At 43.1% G+C, this 14,191-nt stretch overlaps 1 non-coding gene across 1 annotated transcript; it reads left to right on the forward strand.

Moving 5' to 3' along the window:
* The first annotated feature begins 4,696 nt into the window (after positions 1-4,696).
* LOC126005773 (U6 spliceosomal RNA) lies at positions 4,697-4,803 on the forward strand. The gene has a single exon (XR_007494808.1). It is a non-coding gene; the product is annotated as a U6 spliceosomal RNA (small nuclear RNA).
* Positions 4,804-14,191: the final 9,388 nt, after the last annotated feature.

Consider the following 14,191-nt stretch of genomic DNA (forward strand, 5'->3'; position numbering starts at 1 on the left):
TGCCAGGAGTGATTTCTGAGCATAGAGCAAGGAGTAACCCCTGAGTGCTGCCGGGTGTGACCCAAAAACAAAAACAAAACAAAAAAAGAAATGTTCTCATTGCCTGTCTGCAGCTCACAGAAATAGGTACTCCCCTCAGGCTGATGCTTGTGTAAGGTGGGATGTGTCTAATTAATCCTACCTGGGTTTTATTCCAGAGAGACACACACATATATGCAAGTTAGTCAAGAAGGTAATAGATCACAGAATGTTTTATTTGCCTTCTCTGGAAGGAATGACCTTCCAGAACCATTTCCTCCCACTGCTCTCTGTGCATAGAAAGGAAAAGACTCTTGCCCCAGGCTGCTACTTTGCACACCGGACACCCTATAATCTACCTGCATCTCTGTGAAGAGTACACAGTTTCACTTGACAAATCAGAAAATGATAAGCAGAAAAGACTGGGTAGAGTTTCTGTGACTATAAAGGGATAAAAATTGGCCTGTGAACCCCAGTTTTTTGTCCTTCAAATCTATGTTTTCTGCTGTGCCATCTGCTTCTCTTCCTCTGGGCTTTAAAGTCCTCCAAACCTGATCATACAGACACCACATGTATATAATTCCAGAGTCTAGATTTTCTGAAGATCTTTTCTGCTTCTCAGACAGCCTCTTGGTTCCCAGATGGAGACCTTTCTCCCAAGAACAGTGAGTGATTCAGCCCAAATTCCTGTCCACACACACGTGCACATATGTACACAGGGCCTCACTCTGAGTATGTGCCTGGCTATTGCTCATCACACAAACTCACACATGCTTAAACACACACACACACACACACACACACACGCTCACACACACGCTTACACACATTTGCAAAACTTCCACTTCCATTTCCATAGCCTTAATTCAGTTTCCATTAGGGTGGTTTGTCATTTTCACCTTCAGGGTTGGCATGGGTCCTCTGTAAACTTAATTCTTTAGGAGTCCTGAACTCTGGGAAATAAAAATCCACCTGAGGAATGGAGCAAGAGTAAGGCCAACCCAAATTTGATGCCCCCACTTCCACATCCTCTATGGTTCTCTGAACACCGCCCCCCCCCAAACCCACCAGGAGTTATTCCTGAATGCAGAACACAGGAGTAACCAGAGCAATGAGTGTGGCCCTAATAACAAACAAGCAAACAAATTTCAACTGAATGTCTTGCATATCAAGTTGAAATGGGTACACACACACACACACACACACACACACACACACACACACACACACACTTTCCATTTTCTTTTTCTGTTCTCTCCCAATCCTTCCCACAGAGGATGGTCAGTGAGTCCCACTTGAAAAGGCCTCAGACTGGGGTGGGGGCAGTGAAGAGGGCTGCCCCTTCCCTGAAGTCTGAGCAATTCAGAAAATCCTGCTGTTCCCTCCTCAGTTCTCTTCACCTCACTCTCTCCACCCCCACCACCAAGCTGTGATGCCCGCCCCCACCACCTAACTTTCTTTAAAACCCTCTTTCCTGTCTTGGGGAGACCTAGATCCTCATCCTGGGAGGGACTGGCAACAATTGACAAAGGCACCATGGAGTAAGGACAATTAACAATCCAGAAAAGGGGAAAAAAGAGGCTTTGTTCTGGTCTCCATGGCAACGGGGGGAGGGGAAGGGGCCATCCAGAGAGGCCGATACTTTCACTTTCCCTTCGTCCCTCCCCTCTCCCACCCTCTTGGGCTTCTGCCAGGGAGACCAAAGGGATCTGGGAAGCAACAGGGCTGGGAAAGGCCAAGGGTGCCGGCTGGAGACTTGGAAAGGGAATCTTAGATTAGGCCTTTGTGGAGAAGTCAGGGGGGGAAATGAGACCCCAGAGAAAGTGTGGGGCCAGAGCAAAGGCATGCCCCCTTCCTTTTCTCTGAGAGCCTCCTGTAGGCTAGACCCCAAATCTCTACTCTGCAGAGCTCAAGTCGAAGAGTTAGTGTTACCACAAGCTTCTTCATCATGCCAAAGGGATAGGATGAACCAATCCAATTTGAGGCCCACTACAGAATAACATGTTTCAACTGTATAAAGAATTCAAGATGGCAGCAGTGGGAAGTAACTCAACTGCAGAGCCCTTACCTGTGCAATTACACGGTAAATGCCCACAAAGCCAGCCTGTCTGCACAGTGTGTGTGTGTGTGTGTGTGTGTGTGTGTGTGTGTGTGTGTGTGTGTCCATCCGTCCGTGTGTGGTGTGTGTGAAACCAAGAAAACTTGTTCTCCAAGTGAGAGCTGCTCTGGGGCCCAATTCTCCAGGCCTTGCTGTTTGGAGAAGGCAGAGAGGGTGAGGTAGCAGATTCAGAAAACTGCTTCGAGGCATGCTGTCAGTGAGGGCAGCAATAGGTGGCATTTTCAGTATGGTTTTCAGTAGAGCAGAAATGTCAATCCTAAAACCCAGTCTCCCAGCAGGACTTCCCTTTCTCCATGGACACTGGCTTCTGGGACATATTTTCCTCTGAGCAAACCTGACATCATGGAAAAAAAATTGGTTTAGAAGGCTACAGAGAAGATAGTACAGTGTGTAGGTTGGCTTGCCTTGCACATGGCTGACCCAGTTTGATCCCCAGCATTCTGTATGGTCTCTAGTGATTCTCATATGGTCCCAGGAGTGATTCCAGAGCACAGAGCCAGGTGTAAGCCTGCCAGGTATGGGTCAAAACCTATTTTTTTTAAAATGGGTTAGATATGCCAGAGTCTTATCATTCTAGGGCTCAGTCTTTCTGTTCTAAAGGTTCAAGATTTTTTATTCAGAAGATAAAATCCAACAGAGTGGTTGGTGAGATGTGATCAGTTTAGATTCAAGCCCAAATCAGCCAGATGTGACCCCAGACCTATAATAAAGCAAAACAAAATGAAATGGAAGAAAATTAAAAATAAAATCTATCAAAGTCTCCAGATCAGGCAGGAAGTCAAAGGTCTTACCTCCTCACCTGCCTTCAGGTTTCTTTGTAGGCAGGAGGTTATAAAACAAATTGTACCACCCAATCCCCAATTCCTATGTTCTGACCTTCAGTAGTACCTCAGAATGGGATGCCTGGGAGACAGAGGGCTCTAGGTTGAAATGAAGTCATGAGTGTGGGTACTTATCCTAGAAGAAGAGATTTGGATACTGACAAGGATGAGGAAGGGACACAGCAGGGAGCAAGGCCTAGTAGGAAGCTTCCTCAGGCTTCCAGGGACTGAGGATGTTCTTTTCTGATGGAGAAGCATTTGCTGAGCAGCTCAGGAAAACCACCCTGGGAGGCCCACAGCCCTAGGGGTAGGGAGGCATCTCTGGTGTGGTCACCACAGCTTTATTTTAACTCCAAACAAAGTGGACCTACTCCACTTCCCCCATCGTCCAGGTATTTTCATTTGTTATTTCCCTTGGTATCAGTTTAGCACGTTTTATTGTTTTAATCCCTTTGGTCTTTTATTTTTCTGGTTTTAATGATTTTACTTATCTCAGTCATTTTTAATCTCTGTTTTGTCTTTCTTCAAGCTATTTTATACTATTTCCTTTTATCTGGTCTTATCCTCTAGATTTATTGTTATTGTATTATCTTTTTATTCTCTCATCTTTTACTTCTAACCTTTGCCTTATCGCCTCTTTGTTCTATCTTTTAATTTCTTTTTAGTTTATTTGGTTTATTTTTAGTTCATATTATCGCTTTATTGCCTGCTGCCTTTAAAAAAAAACTGTTTTTACCAGCTTTTTATTTCTTCTTAGCTTACTTTATCTTTTTATTGACTGTTGGATTATCTTCCATTTTTTACTGTTTTCGATTCTCTCCGCTTATTAAATGTGGAGGCTGGAGGCACAGTCCTCTGGGGAGAGCTGTGAGGCTAGCCCCATCCCCCAAGCTGAGAGACTGATTCCACACACACCCCAGTCTGCCCGGCAACCCCCTATAGATGCCTAAACTGACCCCTTCTCTCCCGAGAATGAATCTGCCCTCTGGGAAACCCCGGGAGGAAATTGTCTCAGGACACTGCTCACTCAGTGATCACATCCACTCTCAAAGGGACACTTTCTCCCCTGACACACTGCTGTGTGTGAATGACCCATCACCTAGAACCGACCATCATTAGAAATTAGACCAAAGTTGTGAAAGGCCCACAGGAGAGATGGTTCCAAGTACTCAGCACATGTTCTACATGAAGGAGCTCTGGGTTTAATCCCCTCTACCACGTGTTCCCTTTGGCACTACCAGAAGCAATCTCAAGCCCTGAGCCCTGAGCATCATGAACTCTACAGTAATCATCAGGGTAGAAATGATAGACAGGTAAGAAATCTAACCACAGGAGAATGCTCAACAAACCTCCTGACGTTTAATCTGAATAAGAACCAAGTGCTTTTTGTTTGTTTGTTTGTTTTGTTTTGTTTTGGGTCATACCGGCAGCACTCAGGGGTTACTCCTGGCTCTACACTCAGAAATTGCTCCTGGAAGGCTTGGGGGACCATATGGGATGCTGGGATTCAAACCACCGTCCTTCTGCATACAAGGCAAATGCCCTAACTCCATGCTATCTGGCCCCCAAAGCAGTCTTTTTTATTTGGTTGGGCTTTTTTTTTTTTTTTTTTTAACTAATTTTTTGTTGTTGTTTTGATTTGGGGTCATATCAAGTAGTACTCAAGGTAAACTCCTGGTTCTATACTCAATAATTACTCCTGAAGATGCTTGGGAGGTCATAAAGAATGCTAGAGATAGTGCTCGCTTTGGCAGCACATATACTAAAATTGGAACAATACAGAGAAGATTAGCATGGCCCCTGTGCAAGGATGACATGCAAATTCGTGAAACGTTCCATAGTAAAAAAAAAAAAAAATACTGGGGATCAAACCCGGGTCAGTACATGTAAGGTATGTGCTGTTCTATCTCTCCTGGTCCCAACAAAATAGTTTTCATCAAGACATGCAAAGTCTTTAGAAATAAGCACAAATTTGGGTTACCAGGCTTCTCACATGGAGCTGTCTCTCATATATCCATGGGCTTCATAAATAAGTATTAACGAATTATTCTGTGTGAATATGACAATGAAAAGTTTGAAGAGCCTTTACATCCATATTATTAGTACCATAATGTTTACAGTCTGTGGTCAAAGGATCTTATTACTACCATAATGTTCACAGTCTGATTAAGGGATATTCAACTTGATTATGATGATCTGATTTTTCTTCCCTTCCCAACAATTTTAGAGCAGGTTATTTTATTTTATTTTTGGTTTTGGGACTCACCTGGTGGTATTCAGGGTTTATTCCTGACTGTGCTCAAGGATCACTCTGAGCGAGGCTCAGGGGACCATATGGGGTGTTGGGAATCAAACCTGTATCAGCCATGTGCAAAGCCTTACTAACTATACTATCTCTTTGGCCCCTAGAGTAGATTATTATTCCAGAAGTTGCTAATGGTCCCCACCTTCACTCAGAATTTTTAATTTCCCTTTGAGGTAATGTAATCTTTAGCTAAGAAAAGACCACCAACCAAAAGTATGTATCTCCCAGCCTACCTTGTAGTTAAATATAATCACATGCCCATGAAATCCAAGTAAAGTGACACACAAATAAGAAATGTGTATTCAACCCAGGTCGGCTTTGTGCAAGGCAAGTGCCTTCCCCTCTATGTTATAGCTCCAGCCCTGACTGTGTATTCTTTATTCTTGAACAATTACAGGAGAGATTAATATACCAATCTTGGGGCCGGAGAGATAGCATGAAGGTAGGGCATTTGCCTTGCATGCAGAAGGACGGTGGTTTGAATCCCAGCAACCCATATGGAGGTAACGCATTTGCCTCGCATGCAGAAGGACAGTGGTTTGAATCCTGGCATCCCATATGGTCCCCCGAGCCTACCAGGAGTGATTTCTGAGTATAGAGCCAGGAGTAACCCCTGAGCGCTGCTGGGTGCGACCCAAAAACCAAAATAAATAAAAAATTAAAAAAAAATACTAATCTTGCATAAACCACTGTACCACTGATCTTTATTATAACTACAAAATCTTAGCATGTATGTTTCACTCAAAACTTTAATTTGGGAGGAGGAGAGGAGGGGGAAAAAACAAAACAAAACAAAAAACTTTAATTTGGAGGGGCTGGAGACATAGCCTAGAGGCAGGGCATTTACCTCGGACAGACCTGGGTTTGATCCCTGGCATCCCATATGGTCTCCTGAGTCTGCCAGGAGCAATTTCTGAAAGCAGAGCCAGGAGTAAGCCCTGAGCACAGCTGGATGTGGCCCACCACCAAAACAAAAAACAGGGGCCGGAGAGAGAGCATGGAGGTAAGGTGTTTGCCTTTCATGCAGAATGACAGTGGTTCGAATCCCATATGGTCCCCCGGGCCTGCCAGAGGCGATTTCTGAGCATAGAGCCAGGAGTAACCCCTGAGTGCTGCCGGGTGTGACCCCCCCCCCCACAAAAAAAACCCACACTTTAATTTGAAGGCAAGTCTGGAATCACATCCTTCTGGGGAAAAAATGGGGGGGGGGGGAGAGCAGTGTCAATCTTACAGTGTACAGGGCCTATTCCTGGCTCTATGATTAGGAGTGACCCCACTAGCATTCAGAGCACTATATAAATTGTTGGGGTTGGCTGCATGCAGGGTAAGTGCCTTGACCCTGTGCTATTTCTCCAGCCCCTTGTTTTGAGAATTTAAATAAGTTAACTGGATCTTTTTCATCTCATTTTTATAGGCAGAAGGAAAAAGCCCCTCATCATTGGTGATCCTTGCTGAAATCTTAGTCTACTTCTCACTATCCTTTTCTCCTGGGTTCCAGAAAAGCAAGTTGGGTCTTGGTACTTGTCCCCACTTTAAAAAATCTTTGTCATGACAAAGTACTTATGCAAGCCAAGGAAACTATTCTGTAGAAAACAGTCTTTCATCAGTGAAATCTACACCAATGACCATACTGACCGCACCCCTCTGCCAACAATGATTCCTCCTCAAGTTTTCTATTATTGCCTCAGAACTCCAACTTGGCCAGAAAGATGTTTACTTCCATGCTTCCTGGTCACATTTTCGGTCACTTAGTATTGGAGCAACAATCTTCCCTCAGTTCTGCCCTGTCTGCTGTCAGAGGCTGTGGAAGAGGTTGACAGACTTCATCACTGAAGACTTTATAGAACTGATGTGGGAACTGGTCCTACTTCTACCCAATCAAAGAACAGCAGCCCCTTCATTAGTTTGCTGGAGCTGTTAGACAACATGCCACAGACTGGGTGACTGAACCACAGGATATATGTCCTTCTGGGCTGGAATTTCAAGATCAAGGAGCAAGGAGGCCTATGGGGTTTCTTCTAGCTTCTTGGTGTCTGTTTTATTCTGTATGCTAGCATAGTAAAGAGAGTGCTCATCTCTTCTTCCTATAATAGAACTAATTCCATTGAGAATTTCCCCACCCTCATGACCTCATCTAATCTGAATTACTTCTCAAAGTCCCACTTCCAAATACCATCACACTGGGAGTTAGTGCATTAGCAAATAGATTTAGGGAGATAGTGTATAAAATCTTTCATTTTCACTCACCTCTGTCTTATTAATGGAAACATCCTCAATCCCGAAAATACATTGCTGTATTTTCCAGCGTATAAGACGACCCCCTAATTTTACAGTTAAAACACAGGTTTAGGCCTATATTTGCTGTATAAGACAGAATGTTCCTGTGCTGCAATTGTATCTTCCACAGTGAGCCAATCACAATAAGCAAAGGTTCAAAGTTTATACTGCCATAGACTCTGGCCAATCTGAGCAGGCTTTTGACAGTGTAGATTCGGGTCCAGAACATTGTCTAATTTGCATGCATAAAAAGCCTGCTTGGATTGGCTGAATTAGAGAGGTGGTCCGAGCAGCCTTGCAGTGATTGGTGTGCAGGATCGAGTTGGAAAATTCATTTTGTGGCAATATTCAGACAATTTTCGTTTAGCGGTATATTGAAACATTTTTCGGGATAAACTCGGCATATAAAATGACCCCCGATTTTCGGTTGACTTTTTTTTTGTTTCAAAAGTCGTCTTATACGCCGGAAAATACGGTAAGTCATAAAATCCTGCATAATTCTAAATTGCTATTATATAATGGTTACATCTTTCTAGAAGTTTCCCTGGAATTTCTTTCTCCTATCTTACATATTCTCTAAACATGAGTCTAGATAGAGTTCTTAGTAAAAACTTAAAAATTTGATCTGCGCAAAAGCCAAGATCGCTATTTACAGATGACTGACTGTGACAACCATGAATGGGCAGAACGTATCCTGGGTCCAATAAAAAAAAAAAGCCCGAGTCCAGAGTTTAACCTACGATCTGTACAACAACCAAGATCTCTAACTCAAGAGATATGACTGAGACAACTGAAACTTCTCCTGGAAGCATAACGAAAGACGCCATTCCAGGCTCCATCTTAGGTTCAGCACAACGACCAAAACCACCAACTAAAGAACACTGAATAAAACGACAGTGAAGGAACTGAACTTCTAGAGCCATTAAAAAAAAAAAAAAAGACTTCCTCATAAACTCCATTCCTTGACCTGTGCAGATACCAAGATCTCTAGATACTAAGGTCTGATTTTATCACGCATGATGGAGCAGATGTCTCCCATACACCACAGAAGGATCTAGGGGAGAGTAAATGAACATACATGGAGTCTATAGTTAATCCCATGACAATATACTTCAAGGGCGGAGAAACCTTGTATCACTTAGGCCAAGGGAATTCCCTTTCTAATTTCCCTAATATTTACTGTGCCTATGCAGAAGGAAAGAAAAGAAGAAGAAAAAAAGAACCAGCACAAATTTTAGTTTTGTTTTTGTTTTTTGTTTTTTCTTTTCTGTTTTTTTTGTTTGTTTGTTTCGTTATTGTCGTTGTCGTTTTCTTTATCTTTTTTTGTGCTCCGTTTTGATTTTATTTCAGAAGCGTGATTATTGTGTGGTACTGTGTCTATCGCTGTAGTGCTCATTGGATTTCTTGTTTGATTTTTCTTTTTGTATTGTTGTGGTGATTCTCTTCCTTTTTCCCTTTCTTCTCTCAAAACAGATGTTTAGATCCTCTAGAAGGACTCTGCCCACTTTCGGCGTGTGTCATTTTTTTACCCCATTCTATTTCTTTTTCTTTTTTTTTTTTTTTCAAACAGAACCACATAACTGGAACCATTTTGCTTTGCCCTCAAATTGAGAGGGAAATAACAGAAGATATTAAGTCCAAACAACTGTATGATCATTAAACAGTAATAAAAATGATCAGACTTAAACACCAAATCCAAAGCCAAGGACAACAGAATCGATACCCAATCTACAACAAGCTAGATACAGAGGGGATCACTTATACTAGCAGCCCGGGAAGTAAGGGAGGGGGGTATCGGATGCATGCTGGGAATGGGGGTGGAGGGAGGTCAACTTCGGTGGTGGAAATTCCCCTGATTCAATGTTAATATGTACCTAAAATATTACTATGGAAGATATGTAATCCACTTTGATCAAAAAAATCCTAATGGAAAAAATATTAAATGATTATACCTTGGGTTACATGCTTGACTCTTGGGGTCATAGAGTTGACTCTTTGTATATGTGGGGGGGTGTTGAGCCACATTCCATAGTTCTTAGGAACTATTCGTGGATCTTTGCTGAGACCAATGGTAGTGCTTGGGGGATAATAACGTGGTGATAAGGGATTGAATCAGAATTGATTCCATTGCAAGGCAAATGCCTTAACCCCTGTACTAATCTGGTTTGGTGCTTATGATTTTGTTTGTTTATGTGCTTTTTTGAGCTACACCTGAAGCTGTTCAGAGGATATTCCTTGCTCTGAACATAGAAGTTACTTCTAGTGGTGCCTAGGAGACCAAATGGGATGACAGGGATTAAGCCAAGGCTGGTCATATGCTAGACAAGTGCCCTATCTGCTGTACTATTGTTCCAGTTCCTAAGCTTAAGATTTTGACAGACAGTTTCCCCTTCACTCCACCACTAAAGTGTCCAATACCTAAATTCCTGGGGCCAGAGTGTTAGCACTGCAATAGAGCATTTGCCTTGCATGTAGAAGGACTGTGGTACGAATCCTGACATTCCATATGGTCCCCCTGAGCCTGCCACGGGCGATTTCTAGTGTAGTCAGTAGTCCCTGAGTGCTGCTGAGTATGATCCAAAAAACAAACAAAACAAAAAATAAAGTATCCAATACTTAAATTCCTGTCTTTGTGCTCAGGAATCATTTATGACAGGGTTCAGGGGACCATATGGGGTACCAGGAATAGAACTGGGTCTGCTACCTGCAAAACAAGTCCCCAACCAGTGTACTATCTCTCTGACCCTGATATACTTTTTGTTGCTATTTTTTTTTTGTTTTCTGTCTGTTTGTTTGTTTTGGGGGGCCACACCTGGTGACGCTCAGGAGTTACTCCTGGCTATGCGCTCAGAAATTGCTCCTGGCTTGGGGGACCATATGGGACTCGGGGGGATCGAACTGTGGTCAGTCCTAAGCTATCTCGGGCAAGGCAGATACCTTTCCACTTGCACCACTGTTCCTGCCCCTTATGTTGCTATTTTGGGACAGACTCAGCTTCGTTTAGGGCTTACTCCAGGCTCTATGCTCAGGGATCACTCTTGGTTGGACTCTAGAGACCTCATGGGGTGCTGGGGATTGAACCTAGGTCAGTGGCCACATACAAGGTAAACAAACACCCTACTATCTGTTTGACCTCCTGATTTACTTTGCTTAACATGATACCCCCAGTTCCATCCAATAACAGTGAAGTGCATAATTTCACCCTATGATATAATATTTATAGAATATATATTATATAATATAATAATGTGTGTGTATATACACACATCTTTCACCATTAATCTATCATTAAACATTTGGGTTTCTATATCCTGGCAAGTGTGCTGATAGTTGCACCGAACATAGGTGATCATATTTTTTTAATTAATGGGATTATTGTTTGTGTGTTTTGGGCAAAATACTAAAACGTGGGATTTCTGGCTTATATTAAAGCTCTATTCTTCTATGGGGGGGCATACCCTACAGTGCTCATGGATTGCCTTTATGCTCAAAGTTTAGCTGCTGGAGGGGCTTTGGGGCAACCATATGTGGTGCCAGGGATCAAACCTGGGTCAACCATGTGCAAGGCAAGTGCCCTACCCATTGTATTGCTCTGGCTTTTATTCTTGCCTTTTTTTTTTTTTTGAGAAATCTCCATACTGTTTCCACAAAGAGACTGAACCAGAGAACCTTCCTACCAGCAGTTCCTTTTCCACCATATTCTTACAAACAGATTATGTCCAGTCTTTTAGTATATGCCATTCTCAGTGAGAAAACTTTTTAAAAATGTATTTATTTGGGGCTGGAGCAGTGGCGCAAGTGTTAGGGTGTTTACCTTGCACACGGCTGACCTGAATTGGACCACGGTTTGATTCCTCCAGCATCCCACATGGTCCCCCAAGCCAGGGGCAATTTCTGAGCACATAGCCAGGAGTAACCCCTGAGTGTCACCAGGTGTGGCCCAAAAAATATTAAATGTATTAAAATGTATTTAATTTTATTTCTTGGGGATGTTACAACCTGAGCAGCGCTCAGGGGTTACTCCTGGCTCTACATTAAAAAAAAATCACTCCTGGCAGGCTCGGGGGACCTTACGGGACGCTGGGATTCGAACCACCATCCTTCTGCATGCAAGACAAATGCCCTACCTCCATGCTATCTCTCTGGCCCCTTAATTTTACTTTTATTAAAAATAATTTTTGGGGGGCTGGAGAGATAGCATGGAGGTAAGGCATTTGCATGCAGAAGGACAGTGGTTCGAATCCTGGCGTCCCATATGGTCCCCTGAGCCTGCCAGGAGTGATTTCTGAGCATAGAGCCAGGAGTAACCCCTGAGCGCTGTCAGGTGTGACCCCCCAAACAAACCAAACAAACAAAAAAAAAACAAAATTTTTTTTATAGTTCTGGAGATCAGAGCCAGGTCTTTTTTTTTGTTTGTTTTTGTTTTTGTTTTTGTTTTTGGGTCACACCTGGCAGCGCTCAGGGGTTACTCCTGGCTCTAAGCTCAGAAGTTGCTCCCTCCAGGCTCGGGGGACCATATGGGATGGCGGGATTCGAACCACCGTCCTTCTGCATGCAAGACATATGCCCTACCTCCATGCTATCTCCCCAGCCCCAGAGTCAGGAGAAATATACATATATACATATACATGCACTTTACTACTGACTGAGTCTCATCCTGAGTCCAAAACATAATTTTGGGGTATTAGAGTGAGATCTCAAAGGTGGGACATATCCATACAAGAATGCAAGGTTCAATCCGTGGCACCTAAAATCCCTCTAACACTATCAGGAGTGATCTCTGAGTACTTAGCTAGCAGTAGCTCCTGAGCACTGCTGGGTATTGTCCCAAAACACAAGCATAGAATATTTTACTTTTATCTTAGGATACAATGGCATGATATATATGTACATATACATATATATCATTACATATATGTCATGCCATTGATTTATAGTCATATTTATATGTATATATATATACACATATATATATGTGTGTGACTATAATCTGTAGGGTAGAGAACTAATTCAGTGAGTTACACTTGACTTGCACATGGCCAACTCTGATTAAATTCCTGGCACCCCATTTGATCCCTTGAGCACCATAAAGTGTTTTTTGTTTGTTTTGTTTTTGTTTTGGGGCCACACCTGGTGGAACTTAAGGTTTATTTCTGACTCTTTTGGGGGGGAGGGGCAACCCAGTGACATTCAGGGGTTACTCCTGGCTATGCACTCAGAAATCGCTCCTGGCTTGGGGGACCATATGGGATGTCGAGGGATCGAACCATGATCTATCCTGGGTCAGCCACTTGCAAGACACATGCCCTACCCCTGCGCCATCACTCTAGCCCCTATTTCTGACTTTCTATGCTCAGGGATTACTCTTTCCAGGTTTTAGGGGTCCATATGGATGTGCTGGGGATTGAATCCCAGTTGGCTATGTGCAAAGTGAGAGCACCCTACATGCTAGAGAGAGAGAGAGACAGAGAAACAGAGACAGAGACAGACAGACAGACAGACAGACAGGGAGGGAGGGAGGGAAGGAGGGAGAGAGAATCTACAAACTACTCCCAAAATAATCATTTCTCAGAATTAGGCCCTTTTTATTTACATTTTTGTGTGAATATTAGAAAAGGTAAATTGGTTGTTTTAGTTTCAGTATCTCTAACTTCCAGGAACTCACATTATGACACTCTAGTCTGTTGTAAAGTCCTACAAGAGCATCTGCCAAGTATGTTCCCAGGATGGCTCCTGATGGGCTCCACCTACTGCTGTGCACACCCTTGGCCTGATGTAATACCTTTTTCTGAGTGTGGGTCAGACTTAGTGACTCATTTCTAAGGGACAAAAAAAACAGAGACAATATTTCATTTAGAGACCAGGTCATAGAAGCAAAGTGGCATGGGATCAACTGCTGTAGCAAAGACTGTGTCCTTGTTCAGAGGCATGTAGATTGAGACTCATGGTGACAAGTGAGCCCACAATGTGACATGAGGTTGGCAGCAGCCCTGCAGTGTTGTTCACACTGCAACCTACTGATCACCAGACTACCTAAGAGACCTGAGCCAGCAACACTTAGTGCAGCTGCTCTTAGATTCCAGACCCTCAAGCTGCAATGTGTACAATAATGCATGTATATAGGTTTAAGTTGCTGTGTTTAACATGACTTTCTATGTGGGAATAGGTAAGGAGGCAATAAATAAGGATGTATAAATCAGTAAGCTACCAGTATATTGAATCTATTATTTCTTTTCTTTTCTTTTTTTTTTTTTTTTTTTTTTTTTTTGGTTTTTGGGCCACACCTGGCAGTGCTCAGAGGTTACTCCTGGCTGTCTGCTCAGAAATAGCTCCTGGCAGGGGGACCATATGGGACACCAGGATTCGAACTAACCACCTTTGGTCCTGGATCGGCTGCTTGCAAGGCAAACACCGCTGTGCTATCTCTCCGGGCCCAAATCTATTATTTCTTCTAGAACCTTGGAGGGCACTTGCCTTGCACAAGGCAGACCTGAGTTCAATCCTTAGCATTCCATATGGTCCTCTAAGCACTGCCAAGAGTGATCCCTGACTGTAGAGACAGGATTAACTCCTGAGCACTGCAGGTGTGGCCCCCAAATCTACATAAATTAAAAAAAAAACACTTTCTTTTTATAGATGCGATCATCTGCC

Source organism: Suncus etruscus, chromosome 3, assembly GCF_024139225.1.
Source record: "Suncus etruscus isolate mSunEtr1 chromosome 3, mSunEtr1.pri.cur, whole genome shotgun sequence".
NCBI classification, from domain to species: Eukaryota; Metazoa; Chordata; class Mammalia; order Eulipotyphla; family Soricidae; genus Suncus; species Suncus etruscus.